Here is a 19,866-nt window from a genome sequence, read left to right on the forward strand (position 1 = left end):
CTCACTCCTCGCCATATCAGCAACTGCTCATCATCGGGGGTCTATGTACAAGTAACTGAGTTACACAGAGACTAGAATTTCTTTTTCAATATTGTGATCAGTAAACATGGGGCCAGGAGGGCACCTTGGTTTTCCTTTCGCCAGAGACTCAGAATTCCAGCCTCCGTGGGCTTGCTCAAGAGATTGACTCCACCTGGGGGGCCCCTGTGTGTTTTAAATTCTCCTCCTGGGCGCTTTCCCACGTAAAGGAAGCCGCTCCTTCTCCTGGTTGTTGGAGGAGGTCATCGAGAGGCCACGACCGCTAGTTGACCCCCAGGCTAGATCCGGGCAATTAGAGGAGGCGCCTCGCCTCGCTGCCTTCCCTGCGCTTGGAACCTACGCTCTCCCCACCGTTCCGACCGTGGAAGCGGTTTTCAAGGACACAGCCTCGAGAGAGCAATGTGTTGTTGAGGCCGTCCGGATGGTATAGGACTGAATCCAGTTACGGCTTCTAGATAAACTTCTAAAATTTTGACCTGCCGGTGAGGAGATCTCCTCGTCTCAAGGGAGCCCAAAGCAAGCCTTGTAAGTAAATTCTTTCGCTTATTAAACCTGCCACCTGCCAGTCTGGGCTGACGTGCTCCGCTCTTCGTTCTCGCCTTGCTCTCCGTGTGTAAGGGCCAGTTCGGGAACCAACAGGGGTCCGGCTGTCATGTCACGAAGCCTTCCCTGAGCGCCGTGGCTGCCCTACGTAGTTGGTTCTTCCCTCGACTTCCCTGGTGTTAGCGCCCCATAGAGTTACTTCTGAATGGTAAGCTCCCTGAGGACAGACAAGCGTTTCAGCGCCTGGGTCAACACGGTATCATCCACGAGTACAACAGTCTGTACCTGCCAGTCGTGTCGGAGGGCTTGCCTAGGTTAGTAACAAGTGTCCAACCTGTCCCTTTCAGGGGATCGTAGCTCTCCACTTGTATTTCACTGAATTCCAATCAACGGCAAGTTGTGAGGTCATGTTTTCAGAGTGTCCGTGGCAAGAGTAATAAAGGAATAGGAGGGACATGCTTTTTATCAAATAACTGCTAATATGCAGTCGGCATTATGAAATGATTTAATTTATTCATTTTGTAAATATGTGGATCACTTCCTAGGTAAAAGGCAACATGTTAGGCTCCCTGTTAAATAAAAAGCCAAATAAACGTCTGTGATTTATTCTACCAGCATATGATAGTTTGTCCAAACCATATTTTCTCTAATGCCTTTCCTGCCCCTGCTCCTAGGAGATGGAAGTAGAAGTAGGGGCTGGAGAGGTGGGTTGTAGTTTTCATGTCCCTTTACAGCCATTCATTGGAAACCAGCTGCGCTTGCCTAACGTGTAACATATGGAGTCGGGATTAAGAGATGACTAGTCAATTCTTCAGGGTTCTCTTTTCTTTCTTTCTCTTGCCACTTTCGGCTTCAGAATCTTAATTTCAATAGTCATTTGTGTCCTCCTTACTCAGATAATTATCTGTTAACAATATTTGAAAGGGATATTAAGTTGTACGTTTAAAAAGACGGTTGATAGGTTTAATTGAATAAAATATACTGTACACAAGAATATATGTATATGTATGCTTCCTGAATTTTTGAGATTAACTTCTAATTTTTCCTCACTAGGAATTGGCAAAGTCTTTAGTAAGATGTAGTTTAGAGATTTTTTTCCCCCTTTTATGGTTTCAATTTATTTTCTTCTCTTTTTGCCCAACTGTATTAATTAGGTTGCTGGAAGAGTTGCACATGTAAACGACCACTTCAGTAAAATGCGGTCTTTTCTATAATTGAGGTGTATGTAAAGATCACAGGGAGAGGAACCTTAAGCTTTGCTTGGGGAACTAGAAAATTTCTTCACAAAAGTAAACTTTCAGTTGAATATTGAGAATAAGAAGGTGTTTTCTACTTGTACAAATGGAAATAGGGAATTTTAAACTGGGTGAATGGCGTTACTTCAGATACTCAACTGTTTTATTGAACGATTATTTATTGACCATCTTAGATAAGCCAGGCATTGTAGTAGGTACTACAATACAAAATGTGGATGTAGTCCTAGAGGTGCTTGGAGAGAAAGATACAAATAGATAATTATAAGATTGTGAGGAAAGTGATAGAGTTATGCACAGAGCTTCATGGTAATAAACATGAGGGACTGAAAGAATATTATCTTTTTTTTTATTGTTTGAAATTCTAACCTAAGCATATATATATATTTTTTATGATTTTTTATTATATTATGTTAGTCACCATACAGTACATCCCCGGTTTCCGATGTAAAGCTCGATGATTCATTAGTTGTGTATAACACCCAGTGCACCATGCAATACGTGCCCTCCTTACTACCCATCACCGGTCTATCCCAATCCCCCACCCCCCTCCCCTCTGTAGCCCTCAGTTTGTTTCTCATAGTCCATAGTTTCTCATGTTTCATTCCCCCTTCTGATTACCCTTTCTTTATCCCTTTCTTCCCTTACCGATCATCCTGAAAGAATATTATCTGTTCAGAGTATTAGAAGTATAATTGAACTACAAGAATGGGGCAAAGGTAGGTAGAAGCCAGAGGGGTTGGGTATGAAAAGTTCTTCATACTTCCATATATTGAGTGCACTTAAGAGACAGTTGATTCTCTCTTGTCTTTGATGGGAAGTTGCTGAGAAATTGTATGCCATTAAATTTGCTCTCATGTGTATGTTCTGTCACCAGCAACAGCGTGGAGGGGACAGGCACGAGTTGGGAGACTGTTGCAGTAGGTCAGGCAAAAGATAATACATACCGAGATTGGCAGTAGCAGTGAGGATAAAGAGAATGAAATTTTTACTGATTTGATATGGGGTTAAAGGAGAAGGATAAATATAGGATAAATATAAATAAAGGCCAAGTTTCTTGTTTTGCAATGAGTGGGAGGTAGAACGTGTAGATCAAATACAGTTTGGAGGGAAGGATGATGAGTCACCATCCGTTGGCATTTTCAGATGAATATAATCTACCAGGAAATTAGATTTAAGAGTCTGAGGACAGAAATAATGCTCTGGGCAAATTAGGTTGGGGAGACAGAAGAGAGATGGTGGTAGAAGGTAACACTGCTTGGGAAGCGTGCAGAGGGTGAGAAGAGATGAGGGACAAGGATTGAATTTTGGAAACTTGGGAGCTTAAAAGGAGGGCTGGAGAAGATGAAGTTAAAAGGATGCTGGAAGGAATAGGCATAACAAGAGGGAGAAAGTGAGAATTTCGCGGCATGGAAATCATAAGAGGAAGGTGTTTCAAGGAACAATTGGCATGAGATACTCTAGAGAGCGCAGGTATGGTAAAGGCTGAAAAGGACCCATCAGGTTTGCTAAGCAGGTCATCGATAGGCTTCGTGGTTGAGGCACCTTTTTGTGGAGGGAAGGGAGCTTTTTACGCTGGGGTAAAGAATAAACAAGAGGTGTTGAGATTTTGAAAGTGAATCCCTTTCTGTGGCAGCTTGTGTGTGACCAGAAGAGCGTACTCAGGATCGTGCCTATGTGGCGGTCGCACCATTAAAAAAGACTTTTTAAAGATACGGTGATGGTGTTCTACATTTAGGTTCCCGGGGAGAAGGGAGGCTGCAGGATGGAAGGAGGAGTGGGGATGACGAGCCAACAGTATTTCAGAAGAGGCAGAGGGGAGCGAAATGAAGCTACAGTTTCTTTTCTGTCTGTCCCATGCTGTTCTTGTCCCATAACACACTGAGAAGGGCAGGTCACTTCCTTGTAAAACCTGAATATTAATTTGGTCTCCATATGGTGCAGTCTCTGTGGTGTTGAATTCAAAGGAACACAGCCCAGCTAACAAAAAAGTAAATTAAAATTTTTACTGGTGTTTCTCTAAAAATGCCTGGGGCAGGGGAAGTACATTTCTAACTTGGAGTAAGACTTCTTAAATTTCTCCTTTGACATCTCTCCTTAACAACCTCCCCTCCCCCCACTCAACGTCGCTGCATTCACTACAGAGTTTCCATAGTACTTTGTGAAGCAGAGCACACCACCATCTCTCCCTCTTGCCAAAGTCACACACACTTGAAACTGGCAGAACAATCACTCCTGCTACATAATTTGCCAAAAAGAAGTTTGCTCGGTTAGAGAGGAAGGACTGGAAGAGAACAAAGGTGCACATGGAAATAGAGAGGAATTGAAGCTACGGAAATGGCCCAGTAGTTCTCAAACGTTCGCATTCATCAGAATCACCTGGAGAGTTTGTGCCAACAAACTCCATCCGAACTCTATCCCAAGAGCTTGTGATTCAGTAGGTCTCGGGTGGGCCCAAGAATTTGCGTTTCTGGTAAGTTCCCGAGTAATGCTGATGCTTGTGGTCTGTGAAATACACCTTGAGAACCACTGAACTAGTTAGCTTAATGGGAAGCAAATCAGAGCGGAGACTGGGAAGCCATGGAATGCTATTACAAAAACCAAGGTAGGAGGCATGGTTTTTATTAAAGGCAAAAAGGCAAATCTGGTTGTTAGAAGTCCTGAGGCAAGGCCTACTTGATGCTGAGCTACTGACATACTGGTCTAGGTTCTTTAGCTTTTACTGATGAGTTGTAACTTGTTCCACAGAGAAGGGGATACATGGAGGGTGGCGGTGGGGGTAGCTGGGCTTGGCCAGGTGATGAGATTAGAGGCATTCAAAGGCAGACAGCAAAGTAGGTGTGCATGCGTTAATTGACAAAGGACAAAGTGGTGAGTGAGGTAAAAATTGTTATTCCAATTTCTCCCCCAGAGGGTCTTAAGAAGTTTTGCGACTCATCCAAATTTATTTTTGCATCCCGACTGAAGTAGCTTTTCTGACCCTCTGAGTGTTTTTTCCACTTACGAAGTAGGTAAAGGTGTCTTTTTACAAGCAGTTTGGTAGTTTATGAGTTTAAAGTTTTTGACAGGTTTACCCAATATTGAGAAATGATAAACATCCAAGTGCGTTTCTTAACTGTATAATCATGTAGAGCTTCAGTGAAATTTGAGCCATATATTTCCAGTTCAAATTAAATAACCAAATTTCCATATTGTTGAGTAACTAAACTAATTTGATGCTTAAGATATCCCTTAAGAACTAGTCAGTGTACTTTTTACAGTGCTTTGTTCTGCAGAAAATGTTGACTTATGTCCAGATAAACAGATGCCAAAGCAGGGAAAAATATTAGGCAAATGAGTCTTTGTTTGATAAATTCTGATATAATTTTAACACAGGTGAAACATTTGATTTTCCTCAAACAGAATTCTTCTAAGCAAATATTTAGAATTCTTCATCATGTTGCTGTGTCTATTGCTATGCAGTTGAGCAAGTTAGTTTGCAAGAAAATAACTGCATTTGTGAGAGGAGAAAAACAACAGACACATAATCACCTAAACTTTGGACAAACCTCTGAAATGGAAGCCAATATAGCAATGAAATCACAATGAAATTATAAATTTATGGAGGAAAAGCTGGGAGGTTAATTTTACCCTTTAAAACCTCAATGAAGCACAAAATTCAGGGGAAAAACTAATAATTATGACTAAGAATTGTAAGATTTGGAACATCAACTCAGCAAATGAAGACATTACCACATGGCAGACATTAGCCAATAAAATGCATCCAATCACTCTAAAATGAGCTCATAATGCAAAATGTGAGCACTGTGGAATTCCAGAGAGATGGTGCATTTATGAAAAAAATCCATTTATTACTTTCTGTGACCGAGCTCATTCAATCCACATTTACTGAGCATAGACAATGGCCTTGCACTTTGTGTGAGGTGCTTAGGAGGACGAAAAGAAGGCATCAGGTACAGATCCTGACCTTAAGTAGATTACAGTTTAGTTGGAATGGGTGATTGGAGGGAAAAGAGACAAACAAATAACTATAAGATAAGGAAAGATGCCAAAGATAAAAAGAGAGGCAGAAAGAGGAGGGTGAGAGTGAGGGAGGAGGAGGCAGAGTCTAGGATGATCTTCAGGAATGAGAAGCATTTGCACGGAGGCTTACAACATACATAATAATCTTTGGTTTTTATTTTACATGTTCTCAAAGTACATACTGCATCACTAAACTGAAAATGCCATGACATACATGTTTTCGACTGGCAGTTTGATAGCAAACCAACACGCCTTAGCATGCAAATCAGAACAAACAGGAGTATAAAACTCAGGAGTGGATGTAAGTCAACATAAGCTAGTTTATGCATCAAGCAACAAAATTCCCCTACATCTCAGTGGCTTAATCTCCAGTTTAGACAAGATAGATTATCCGTAGAAAGGTTAACATTGTAAAAAGTGAGGAGAGTGGTTTGGAGGCAGGGGAGAACATTTATGAGACTCCTGGAATAAGTCGGGGCAAGAAATGGTTTGAACCAAGATTTCATTGGAGCTATTCGATGTGGGGACTGAGAGGAAGAGGCGTTAGACATAATTCACATCTAGTTTGGATTGGATGGGTGGTGATGCTTTTAACCAAGAAGATAGCATCATTTACCCAGAAGCAGCCAGCAGGTTTGGGATGACCTTGATTGTGGTACTTACAGGAAAAATCCCTTTGGAGACACCGACCAAGTAGTTAGAAATACATATTTGGGTCACTGAAGAGAGATAGGACTAGGCATGTATATTTGGAAACAATTGGTCTTAAGGTAACAGTGGAAGCTGTGGGATGGCTGCGGTTTCCCAGGGAGGAGGCAGCTGAGCACAGAACTTTGGGGAAAGTCTTTATGGAGTAAAGAGATGAGTCCAGAGTTCTAACTCCACTTTTTTCTAGAATGGGCTTTTATTAGTTTTCTTGGGCTGCTATGACTAAGTATCATAAACTGGGTGGCTTAAGCAACATAAATTTGATAAATTTATTGTCTCCCAGTTCTGGAGGCTAGAAGTCCAAGATCAAGGTGTCAGGGGTCAGCAGGGTTGGTTCCTTCTGAGGGCGGTGAGGGGCAATCTGTGCCATGTGTCTCTCCTAACTTGCGGTGGCGTGCCGGCAGTCTTTGGCACTCCTTGACTTGGAGGTGCGCCACCCCGATCTCTGCCTGCCTCTTTTATGGCATCATCCCTGTGTGTGTCTCTCTCTGTGTCCAAATCTCCCTTATTTATAAGAACTCTGATTATTGGATGAGGATCCACCCTGATGACTTCATCTTCACCTGCTTATCTGCCAGGACCATATTTCTGAATAAGGTCACATTTTGAGGTGCTGGGGGTCACGATTCCTACCTATGAATCTTGGGGGGATAAAATTCAACCCTAATAGGCTTTAGAAGAGCCCCCTCCTCTCATCATGCTTTGGAGTCAGGAGAAAGAAGCTGGGCTGCAACAGCCTGAGAATTAAGAGGAGATAAGAACGCCGAGGCCGTGAATGCGGTCTTATGTATTTGGAACTGTATCCATTACAAATCCAATGGCGAGAGCTAGGGCTCCATGGATGATACAATTTCCAGAACAAACTACTTTAAGCTTGCCAAAGAATCATTCAAAGTCGGTGGTATCTTAACAGTGCTTCCTGCAAGATTATTTCTTCAACCTAAAACATATGGGCTTGTTTATTTGGTGAATAATGGTGCATATCCCTAGAACATGAGTTAGTCGTCATTCACTTTGCATCTAGTGTAATGTGCTCTTTTCTGATGAAACTTGGAAGTTTGAGTTTGAAAAATGATGTGTCTAAGAGAGTATGGACTAAGCAATTTTAGATATGGCAGAGCAATAAAAAACATTCTTGCCATGGATTCATGGGAGGTGCAAGGACAAAGATTAACCTTGGGAGGTGTATTATAGCATTTATTTTTTCAAAAGAAAGGGAAGAGTTGGTATTTAAATTCTCACTTTCATTTGAAGAGGGAAAAATATAAATCTTGGGATGTCTGAAAAATATTAAAATGTTCACAGAATTAACCGTCAGTGATAATATCAAATGTCACATTTCTACTTCATCACGTATTGGGAGAAACTGAAATATGTAACCAAATGGCCTACCAGGCTTTTCTTACGGTATGTTAATTTTCAACCAAAGTTTCTGGGCATAAGTGTGTATACAGTTTTGTTTGGGATCTCAGGTGATGTGGTTTGTGATTTGCAGTTGGATTTAAAATAAACACCAAGGAATTCAAGTATTTTTGTAACAGAATTTGAATAGCATTTATCTTTTAGTGGCATTTGTTTATTCTCCTAATTTCCTTCCTTCCTTCCTTCCTTCCTTCCTTCCTTCCTTCCTTCCTTCCTTCCTTCCTTCCTTCCATCCATCCATCCATCCATCCATCCATCCATCCATCACTTTGGACGTTATACATGGTGAGAGAGCAACCGATTGAATATATTTGTCCTAAACATTAAAATCCATGATGCTTCCAGAGCATTTGCTTCCAGAGCTTCCAGAGCGGTTTCATATCTTAGGGTCTTTTGTTCTTTTTCACAATTTGTATAAGTGAGATGTACTGTTCCTGGGGACAAAGAATGCTAATGTGGACAGATACTGAACTTTTCTCTGCCCGGGTGAAAATTCAGAGCACCCAGCTATTTATATGTGGCACGTTGTCCATCAACAGGCGCAGAGTGACCACAGTGGAAATTGAAGTTGTAGTGCAGCTGTGTCCAGTACAATTTTTCTATCATGCTTGCCTGAGTTTTCTCCTTCGCAACTGGTCTTGGGGACTTCACTGTTGCTTCTGAACCTTGTGCCAGATACCTTTCTCTCTCCCTGACTGGAGGAACGGCATCTCTCCTTGTTTCGCACACATCTCCACATTTGCTCTGAAGGCAAAAGGACTAAACCTTATTTTATGTGGAAACATTTAAAATGTTAAGTCAGGAGAGAGTCCGTTAAAAAGAATAGTGGACTCAAAATTAGAAAACAGATGTTCTTTAATCCTTATTAGGCTGCTTAGAGCTGTGCCTTCTTAGACACGATATTCAACTCTTACTCATTCCTTCCTTCATTAATCCGTTGGCTCTTCCATCCATTCATCTACTTCTTTCCAACAAGCATTTCTTGGTTGTTTCCTGTGTTGTAGGCACTGTGTTAGGCACAGATGTTAGATAAAAACCACAGACCCATTCTTCAAGGAGTTCATAGATCAGTTGGGAAGATAAAATTATGGTAGGAGTGACGAGTGTTAGAGTAGAGATAATCATGTGTAAATGAGGAGGTAAAATAATATGATTTCTAATGTTCTTTTTACTTCTATAATTATATGGTTCTAAGTCTATAAAAATCCTAAAAGCTGTTCGCATGCCTTTCGACTTGGGGATAAAACAGGCCTAGAGATATAAAGATAAAAAGTCAACCTGTTTCCTCCACTTAACAGGCCCCTGACTTGAAAGGAAAATAGACGAGTAATTGAATGTGTGTATGTGTATGCTTTACTTGCTCTCTGGGTCCTTGGACCACAGCATTCCTTGTTACTGCAGGTGTTTAATGGCACTGGCACCTGGGACTACGATTATTCAGAGTCAGGGGAATTTGGAAGGAAGTGAATGGTAGTCCCTGTGTGCTAGATGGAGTGAGGCAAGAAAGGTAGAACTTTGTCATTCTCATCTCCATGTGCTCGAGAGGCAAGGGGAGTCATCAGAGAGGTGAGAGCAAGACTCCAGAAATGTGCTTGGTATTTCTTCCTGCACCCGAAGACATTTTATAAAGAGTATAGGCAACACATGACTTATGGAAATACATGGCAAAAGATGGAGCCGTAATAACTAATGTTTCTCATTTGCTGCTGTAGACACCACCTAGGCCCTGGTGGAATCATTACCTTGGAAGAATAATACTTCTCTTGAGGCAGTTATGATGGCTAGTGACTACTACTCCAGAAGTTTACCTCACATTCTTGTCAACCACCAATTAAAAAAGAAGGCAACTGAAAAGAGTTCAACAGGTAGGCTTTGTACAAGTGTAATAAAGCTCATGTGATTGACATGTTTAAATAGGCAGTGTTTAATCAGACAAACAGAATCCATTTGAAGAATTTCAAGCAGAGTTAATATAGTTACAAAGTCCTGGAAGGCTAGAGGCACTGATAGAGTAAGGTTACCAAGAGAGAAGTATCTGTAGGGAAGCACTCCCAGCCCCTAGGCCCAGAGACCCAGAGGTAAAAATGATGTTACATAAAGTCCACGTGTGGCTGAAGCTGCTGGTGTGGGCACCGAGTTACCTGAGTATGACTCGGAGCCATGCTTACCTGTCACTATTGTGGCTGCTGAAACTGCCATTAGAATCTGGGAAAAATGGCTTCTTGTTCTCCTCAGTTCCTGCCACTGCTGCCCACTGGCAGAACTTAACAGGAAGTTAGGCAGCAAGGGAGTCTGGGAAGTCTAGCTTTGCAAGCTTCCTGCCCCTGAGGTGCCAAAGAGGGTACAGAAAAACAAAGGAGGAGCCAAGAGACAATACCCCACAGCACACCTCCTGTTGTCTTTTCTCTCCTTGCTAATCTGGTTTATTTTCCTGAAGCTTGTCCACCACTATCAAGCCAGTGAAGGGGAGGGTGAATTAACCTGAGGGAAAGAGGAGGATATAACATGGTGGCAGTCTTGACAGAAAGGAAAGAAAATGAAGAGATTGGAGAAGAAGGAAGACAGAAGAGGGATCTGAGGTCAGAAAATGTGCTTGAATTCGTACAGTATGGAGATCAAACACTTTGGGTTGGAGTAAAGTGAGAGATAGAAAAAAAAATCCAATTAAAATGGTGGGATTCATGGGTTGGGGGTTAGGTTCAGCTTGCTACTTGTTTCAACATCTGTCTATCCTAGGAGAATTTTAATTCCCTGAAGTCTCATATTTATTATAGTATAACACCAATATGTTGCCACATGGTTAGTAAACTAGGAATAATTGAAAGAAGACATGAGGGCCAAATAACGCCCCTCACTTCCCATGGTCCACGAGGGTATCCGGGGATTCTGTAAATTCTTAAATCTCCTGTTACTAAGAAAATCCTTGGAATGCAAGAAGCTTGGAATCAGGGCAAGGATGCTACAGAGGCCAGGAAGCTTGTTACGGAAAGTGATGAGAATCTGAGGTCTTTGGGAAGAGGTGCCACCATCACCCTCCCTTCTGTAAGTCCCCCATAGTGCCAGGCAGTACAAAACATAACACGTGGGACACTAGCACAGAATACTCAGTAATTTGATACAGTGGGGGAACAGATCAGAGGCCAGCGAAGACCGGGATGCTAGTACACAAGCCGAAAGTCCTTCCCCTGTTACCACTGGGACATGAGATCATCTCCTTCTACTCAGCAGCATCTTGAGGAAAAGGAGAGGGGGGTGTAAGCTCCCTTGAGAGGAGAGAATTAACCTTTTTTCACCAGTCACTTAAGGTTCAGACTGGGAGATGGGAATATCTTGGGTGCTACAGAGCACGAGATGATGAGTTGTATGGTGTAGGAATGCATTCATACCTCATAAGCTTATTTTTTGGAATCTCATGATATTATGAAAGGTGTCATGCTCATAATTGGTTATAATAAATGAGAGCAAAATTTTTCCACCTGAACCCTTTTTAGAAGGAGTATTCAAAATAACAGTCTGTCCTTATATAAAGAAGAACAGTCCCAGAAAATTAGTTACTTTTGAATTACTGCATTTATTTTTTCATGTGATATAGAATAGTGTAAGCTAATTTTTAGAAGAAAGCTTTTATAATTATTCATTATTTATGTTATTATGGGAAGGTCTGTGTGTTATTTTCAAGAACCTGTAGAAAACATGATCTTGTGTTCTGAGAAGCTCATAATCTAAAGTGATTCATTTATGTGTAAAGCTAGGGTTATTGTAAGAACAAAAGGATAGTCTTTATTAAACTTTATAAGCTAAAGGAGAAGAGATTGTTTCCATTCATCCCCATCTTTCCATAATGCTTTTGTAATGGGAACAAATATTAAAATGATCCATTCTTGTCAAAAGGGGGTATATTCAGATTTGGGCAACTTAATACATAATAACAGAACTCCTAGGCTACCCACCCTACTATGGGACCCTGAACCCAGAGGGGCCATACCAGAGTGAAGTATTCCGAAAGCTCATAAATTACATTTTTATTTTTAAAATTTATTTGTGGGAACTATAACATTAAATTGTATTAAATAACAACTTAAATAAGTAAGATAATAATTTAGGAGGGAAACCGTTGTATGTCTGTGCTCAGATTCCTAGAAACAATGTATACAGACTAGTTAATTTGTGTCCATAAATACATGACGATCTCATAATGAGTTAGTTTATAGTTTTATGCATTAACTTCTCAGACTGCTTGAGTATCATTTTCTCCTGGCTATATTATATTATTGGGTCACCATAATACTAAACTGTAGGACGTTTTAGCTGATAATTCCTAAAAAGTGCTTACTTTTGAAATAAAAAACAAAGCAAAAAAAAAAAATCAAGCCATGATGCTGACTGAAAAAAATATTTATATTTATATTAAACCCCTCAGCTAGATTCTCAGACACATCACTGCTTAAAATGCAGTCACCTGACAAAAACAGTTCTAATTATTACCCCCTTGGGCTAACATTTTTCAGAGTGACTGGCTAAAATGCACTCTAGCTCATAATTTCTGTCTCTGACAGTGGAAGACATAACCTAGTTTCCTCTAATGCAAAAGTCTCTAATCTAGAGGGCAAGACCCTGCTCCATATAACACTGAAGGGAGAAAATGCAATTTGAGCACAAGGAAATTGCACACATAGTTTGATAGTTCTACCACTCTCAGAATTTTTTTTTTCCTCCTCGGGTTTAAATGTCTTGTTTTATTTTATACTAAATTATGACCTGGCTGAAATTGCTATGTTTTCTTTGTCATATTCCAGAAACCTCTTACTATAAAAGTGAAGGTTATACTATAGTTCCATACTTTCATTTTTTTCAGGGGGTGGGAATGTTCGCATTTTGACAGTTCAGCAGTGAAAACATTAAAAGTTACTGTGCTTGCTACAGCAATATTTTTTTCGTGTTGAATAATAGCTCTTTTGTCTTGGCAAATGGAGCATATATACGGCATTAGAAAAAGGTAATTAAATCGTTTTGAAATGACGAAACTGCAGATTTTTGACTTGGACTAATCAGTAACAATTTCATTGTTGAATCTATGAACGAACAAACTTTTATGATTGCTGGGAGAGGTGAATTAACCTCACATTGTTCTGGTTCACTTCACAGGTGGTGGCTGGGTAATGCATTGCCCTGAAACTGATAAGCCGGAAGGCTAAAGAAGTTTCAAGGAAGTCAGTCAGAAGTCTTGCAAAGAAGGCGGCTATCAGGGTACAGTACTGGAGCTTTTCATTAACAATTTTTATTTCTGTGAATTGGAGAGACTTCACCCCCTTTCCTATCTCTTTCCGCCGACAGCTGCTGCTTAACACCTTCCTTCCAGCTGGGAGGGCAGCCGGATGGCTGCGTATGCAGCTAATGCCAGGATGGGTCCTTAGTGAGCAACCAGGGCGTCAGTTTCCTCCTGGAGACTGCACATGTCACCTTCACGTCTCATGCATCTTCCATCATTTATGTGAATATATCAAGGGGCTCTGGTGGAAGGCACTAGGCTATGAAAGTGCAGTCTAACCGGTGACTGAGAACAAAGGCCGCCTTAGCTACGAATGATTCACTACAATGGTAAAGAATATTTTCTTTTTTCCTCCAAAATGACTTTGAATCCTGAAGATTCAATGACTAGGCCTCCACACTCAAAAAATAAAAATGAAAGAATGGCAGAGAGGAAGGATTTTTTTCTAATAACCTGATTTTGATCAACGTTTATTGAATTACTAGGCACAGAGGTTTGACAATGTTATGGGTCAACTTGTAATTTCAGGAGGAACATTTATACCCAGTAGTTCTCACGCATGCTACTGTAACTTAACACCCTCCCCCCCCAAATTTTTTAGCTCTGTCAGTACGTGTCACAATCTGATTAATCTCATCACTACGTAGGGAAATAGGGGGTGCTGATTTGGACAAGATTTTTTAAAAAATTATGTGACTATATCTAACAGGTACTTTAAAATATCTCATGTGGCTCATTAACTGGTTTAATCCAATGAGTTAATAGAGACTCCATAGTTCATCGCTAGAAAACGAAAACATTGGTTTTATTTTTTAGTCATGAAATCATGAACATCAAAATGTTTTTTAAAGGTACTTGTTTTCCTAATACTGTATATCATCATCTGTGTCCTTGGGAGCAAATAAGAATCATGAAGAGGATTGGGAAGTAAATTTTGCTTAACTATATAACCCTGAGATTGGCACTAAGGCATCCCTATCTCTCCCCTGATCTTGGCCTGTTTAGGAAACTAACTTGGTCTTAACCAAGGTAACATTGAAAATATGGAGAGGTTGAGCCCAGAAACACAGAATGGGCATCTTTGGTGCTAATTTACGAGAGACTTGCAGACACCATTTTGAGCAAACTCAGAGTATGGATGCATTTGGCAGTTCCGTGTAGATATTAAGAGACTTGTTTAAAAAGGGTTTATTTAGTTTATTTGGTAATTGTATTTTGAAATGAAGTTGTCAGAGAATAGATGCTAAATTTTGAACATAAGAAAATAGTTCATAGCAAAGAACAATTATATACGGAATACAATATTCTGGAAAATAGTTGGGTATTAAACTTATCTTTATTGATATCAGTTACAGGTCCACAGGACTGCATCACAAGTTATCCTTTGTTTTGTTTTAACCTCACAATATTATTCCTAAGGGAATTTGAAAAACAGTGTATTGAAAAGCTTGCTTCTAATCTGTTCAGTCAGGTCTGTCTTTCATAAACTTAATAGTTTCTAAATATTTCCAGATTTGGCTGTATGATATTGTCAGAACAATTATGAAATACTTTCAGTAATACTGTGTCAACATGGTCTTTGGTATTTTAAAAAACTGCCTTTATTAATTGCTTCAAAACATGGAAGGTGCTAAAAATAATTTAAAAACTAACTCAACTAAAATTACTGACCCATCCATCGAATATTAGTTTTATACATTGTATTTATTGAGGGTTTAACATGTTCTAGGCACTTTGTTAAAGCCATATGTGTATTATTCTATTTGATCCTCAAAACAATCCAATGGAAAAGATTACCATTATTAGGTCCATTTTTATAGATGAGGAAACTGAGACACAGATACAACACGTAACTTGTCCAAAGGTTCATCGTTGCTAAGTAGAATCCTTGGTATAAAAACTGAGGTAGTATGATGCTATGTTCTTTGCCCTTATATTTTATTATATTGCCTTTTACTAGTTAATTTTGATTTTAAAAAAACATGTTAGCATACAAGATAGTTCTTTCAAAAAAATATATGAGGGTAAAAATCATTAACGAGAAAAATAAAGATGGCTCTGTGAACCAAGGGCCATAGTGATAGCCCTGTGTCCTCCGTCGCTGATCGTGAAGCTTGGTAATAGTGTGGGGAATACATGGCATCTTCACGGACAGAGCTGCATGCTATGCCGTTTGCATGTGGGAATGCTAAATATGACGGCATGGCGTAAATGGCTGAGCCGTTTTATGGGAAATGGGCAACTTTATATTTTTTTTCTCTTACATGTTTGTGAGATTTCTACATTATAATAAGAGACTATGGTACATTTAATTAAAATATCGACCTTTGGATATCCAGCACAATATTATCTAGTGAAATTACATATTAAGATACATTTTCTTTTTGAGAAATGACAATCATGGCTTTTAAAAAAATATTCACTCGAGTTTCACTTTTTAATTCAAGTATAAAATAAATCCTCTGATGAAAATTACTTGGACCAAACTGAATTCAGGTTAAAAACGGTGAATCATGAGTTTTCCAGGAAGAGTTTTATTTTGACCTAAATGATATCTGAGAGATGAACTTCAAGCTCAATACATTTTTAACATGACAGAAACGCCATGGCCTCTCGGTGGGTGTCAGGGAGGAAACACTTGCAGAGGCCTTTATCTACCAGAGTTCGGCCAAGAGGCCCAGCAGCCTGGGGTCTAGCTGGTCTATTCCTGATCCTCTCTTAGCAGAAAGGACAGAAAGCAGAAAAAGTGAAAGCTTCTTCTGAACAGATTATTTTCATTTATGGACTTCATAAATGTCAGAAAGTTAATGTAGAGGCAATTAATATTCCAGAGTCTTTTTTGGTAATAACACACCGCTACTAAAATCTTGCTAAATTTTTTTGTTAAAGGTGAGAAAATGTGAAATTCTTTTGTTTCTCACATTTGTTTTCGGGGGAAAACAATTTTTATTTTGTCATTAGAGCCTGTAAAATAAAATCCCGGTAAAATTCATGTATACAAATCTATGCAAAGCAGTGAAAAGAAAATATTTGCATAAGTGTCCTATTAATGAAAGCCAGTTTCCAACAGTTTGAGATTCATATTCTTCAATGTGTTTTGTTTACCTCTCCTATCCAGTTTATATGGTCATACTTGGGGATATGTTTTATGCCTGTATGCATACATATATATCACAGAAAGTAGTTTGGGTTTTTAATTAGTAAAAATTTCAGAGGCCAGCAACCACCTTTCTCATTTAGCATTTCACTTCAATCTAGTATTTGTGTTTTCTGCTCACTTCTGTATAGACCACAGTAAACATTTGGAAGGCATTTTGTATGGCAAGTTTGTGTATTGCAATTTTTGAGCAATGCAAACATCCCCCTTAAATAAACGAAAACAGATCCCAGAAAGGGTATGCTTCCAACACATTCCCCAAAGATCTGAGTGCCGCTGTGCATTCTTGCTCAATTTAAACAAACTAAACTTCAGTTAGTCTCCCCTCCCCTAATGGGCACCCCCACTGGGAACATTGTTAGGTTACCACCATGGACAAGGCCTCCGTACAGCTGGATCTGTAAACAAGACCATAATCCGCATGAAAGAACTCTCAGAGTTTTGGCAGCACTCACAGTGTTGTTAACATATTGTGCCAAAGCAATAACAAAGCCATCATTTTTAAGTTTGTTCACGGATTTGTATTAATCAAGAAATTTTCCAGAAATTACTTCTAAATGAGGAACCTTCCAGAAAGTTACCATTTGGCAAGAAGGCTTCCAGATGCCTTTTTTTGCTTATCTGCAACATATTCTTCCAAATAAATTACAAATTTGTGGAAGTTCAGTCGAGACAGAAAACACATTGCTGCTGTGTTGGCGGAAGGAGGCTCCCTTCAGTTCACTCCCTGCTTCATCAAAGCCTGGCTAGTGCTTAGGTCATTTTTTCTTGTTAGGAGGAGGAGACCGGGCCATCTAACTTGGCATTCTGGTGATAAACATTAAGTATTGATATTTGGATCAGAAAAGCAATTATTAGATTACAGTCAGAACTGCACACTAAGCATTTCGGAAGAGACCAGGAGAAGGCTGTTGGACCTTTGTTGGAATTTAGTTGTTGGTTTTTATTGGCATATTAGGCAATTGATTCTCGCAAATTCAATCTTTCTCAATTTAGACCCTATTTTCAAAACTTGTGCACAAGCAAGCCTTCTGCAAACTCTTATGTCTACTCTATAGGAAGAAAGGGAAAAAGAGGAGGGTATAACAGTGTAATTAGACATGAGTTGTGGGACAAACCTAAAATTTTTGCTTTCCAACATTGCCTTATTCCTTAGATACTTATAATACTAGTTTTTCATGTACATCTTATGTGATTAAAAAAGTCCTGGGTACAATAAACTTTTAAAATGTGCTAAAAATTCAAAATGCAGATAGGTGCATGATTCAGCTTGAACAGAGGGTACATATGTGTCTCCCGTGGTGACTACTGTATACAAGCTCGAGACTATGTGTTGGGAGCTGAGGACCTATAAGTGAGTCTATCACCAATGGTTTGAGTAGAGTTTTGGTTGTATTTCATCATTTATTCATGTCCTAATACCTTCTGGATGACATTTATTTTTGTTACAACAAAAGAAACTGTTTAAAGTAACGACTAATAGTAAATAAGCCCTTTCTCCAGCTGAAGACAACCCCCAACCTCTAAGCTACTCTGGACTTGAATACATCTTTCCTGTTTCTTCCTATGGTGCATTGTTTAAAGCAGCAATATATCATTTTTATATTCTGTCTTGTTTTAAAGTTACTTGTGTTCATTTCTTCTTTTCCCTTTGAAAATGTAATGTTCCTGGATGTCTCTCTAAATACCTAATATGGTGCTTTGTACATAGCAGGCTTTGCATGAATGCTTATGTAACTGATTTCAGGAGGTTTATTGTTTCCTTAAAAAAAAATCCTTCCCTGAACACATAGCACTTTGGAAGGCACTTTAAATTGTGGAGAGCACCAGCATTCTACTGGGTCAGTTATTGTGGCAATTAAATTAATAATACTGCAGTGGTCTCCTAGAAAACTACTCACTTAAGGGAGGATCTATAGTACATGATAGTTAATAAGCACTACAAGGACATGAAATAATGACAGAATCATAGCTTTGTTTTTAAAGTAAATAATTGTTCTTCAAGAAACAAAACAGCTAGCCAAGTCATTCATAATCTTTTCGGGAATCAGCATCCTTTCCCCCAAAGTATGTATAGTTGAATTTTTTTCAAGTATTTGGCTATGCATTGTTATGATTTATGTCTGATATATTGATGCTGATTATTTTTTCTGTGTATACAGTTGTTTCTCTAAGGACTATGTATTTACGCTCTGTCTTTGAATTAACTCATCTTTGAATGGTCTATTGCTGTGTGAGATTGAGTGCATTCACCTAATTCTTGAAGAGAGCTTTCGTCTGAGAACACCCACGTTCCTGTTGGTTGTGACCCAGTGATGTGGTGGCTTTTGTTTTCTATCTGTCAATGGCCAAATCAGGTTATTCATGTGGCTATGTTGGTTTAAATCACCCTGAATAAATTTCTACAAATATTATAAAAATTTGAAGGTGAAATAAATTGATAGTTTGGAAATTACCCTTTCTTCTGTACCAATAGAGACTTGGAAAAATTAATCAGATAAATACATTAAAATATTTATTTCAGCCAATGGGACATCTTAAATCACACCTTTGAAATTTCTTTAAAATTGTTTATTTTTAGAAAAGGATTTATTTAATCTTCTCCTTGAAATTCATAATACTTAATTCCCAAACAGAAGCCAGTGTAGATTAAGATACATCCTAAGGGGTAAATTCAAGAAACAAACTAGAAAAAAAATTACTGGGGCACACACAACAAATGTGATCTACATTCTATCAGCTGAATATTCTCAAAGCTGTGCAGATCCAAGGGCCCTTTTTGAAGATGGTCCAGGAGAAGGATTCCTTGTGTGCAAGAGACATCAGTGATGATGGCATTTTGTCATTTGGTGTTTGAATCACAAACTTTAGGGTCGTCTCAGCCATTTTTAGGTAAGATCTGCTATTTACTAGAAAGAGCAATAAGAAAATAAGTGTTGTTTCACAGTCCACCAATGTTAAAGAGGCTCTCTCCAGTAAACAACAGTTCGCAAAAGCAGATGTGAAGCCTCCAGTTGTTTCTTGTGAATTTAAAAAGTAAAAATGAGGGGTGCCTTGGTGGTTCAGCCGTTAAGCATCTGCCTTCAGCTCAGGTCAGGATCCCGGCATTCTGGGATCGAGCCCCGCATCAGGCTCCCCGCTCAGCGGGAAGCCTGCTTCTCCCTCTCCCCTGCTTGTGTTCCCTCTCTCGCTGCCTTTCTCTCTGTCAAATAAATAAATAAAATCTTAAAAAAAGAAAAAAGATAAAAATGAGCACCGAGAAGCTGAGAACTCTAGCACAACCAGGTCAGTTAACAAAGCAGATAGCAGCTCCCTAATTCAGCTGGTTTTGCCTACCTGACATCTAGTATTCCTTCACAATTTTTACTGTAAAAGATGCTTTAGGAGCTTTGCTTTAAAAGTGATAACCAAATAAATGTTTGCATACTCTAATCACAATTTTGGGAAAAGTG

The 19,866-nt window shown here is 39.3% G+C and overlaps 1 long non-coding RNA gene across 2 annotated transcripts in view; it reads left to right on the top strand.

Annotated features, from left to right (window-relative positions):
• Positions 1–300: 300 nt before the first annotated feature.
• The window catches only part of LOC123791475 (uncharacterized), a 379,739-nt gene continuing 360,173 nt past the window's right edge, over positions 301–19,866 (top strand). The window contains exons 1-3 of one of the 2 annotated variants that reach the window (XR_015724396.1): positions 301–564; positions 9,701–9,853; positions 13,134–13,235. This is a non-coding gene — a long non-coding RNA (uncharacterized LOC123791475). The remainder of the gene's footprint in view (positions 565–9,700; positions 9,854–13,133; positions 13,236–19,866) is intronic. The other variant, XR_015724397.1, reaches the window with a different exon arrangement.

The sequence above is a fragment of the Ursus americanus genome, chromosome 5 (assembly GCF_024610735.1).
Source record: "Ursus americanus isolate L20-20 chromosome 5, mUrsAme1.1.p, whole genome shotgun sequence".
NCBI lineage: Eukaryota > Metazoa > Chordata > Mammalia > Carnivora > Ursidae > Ursus > Ursus americanus.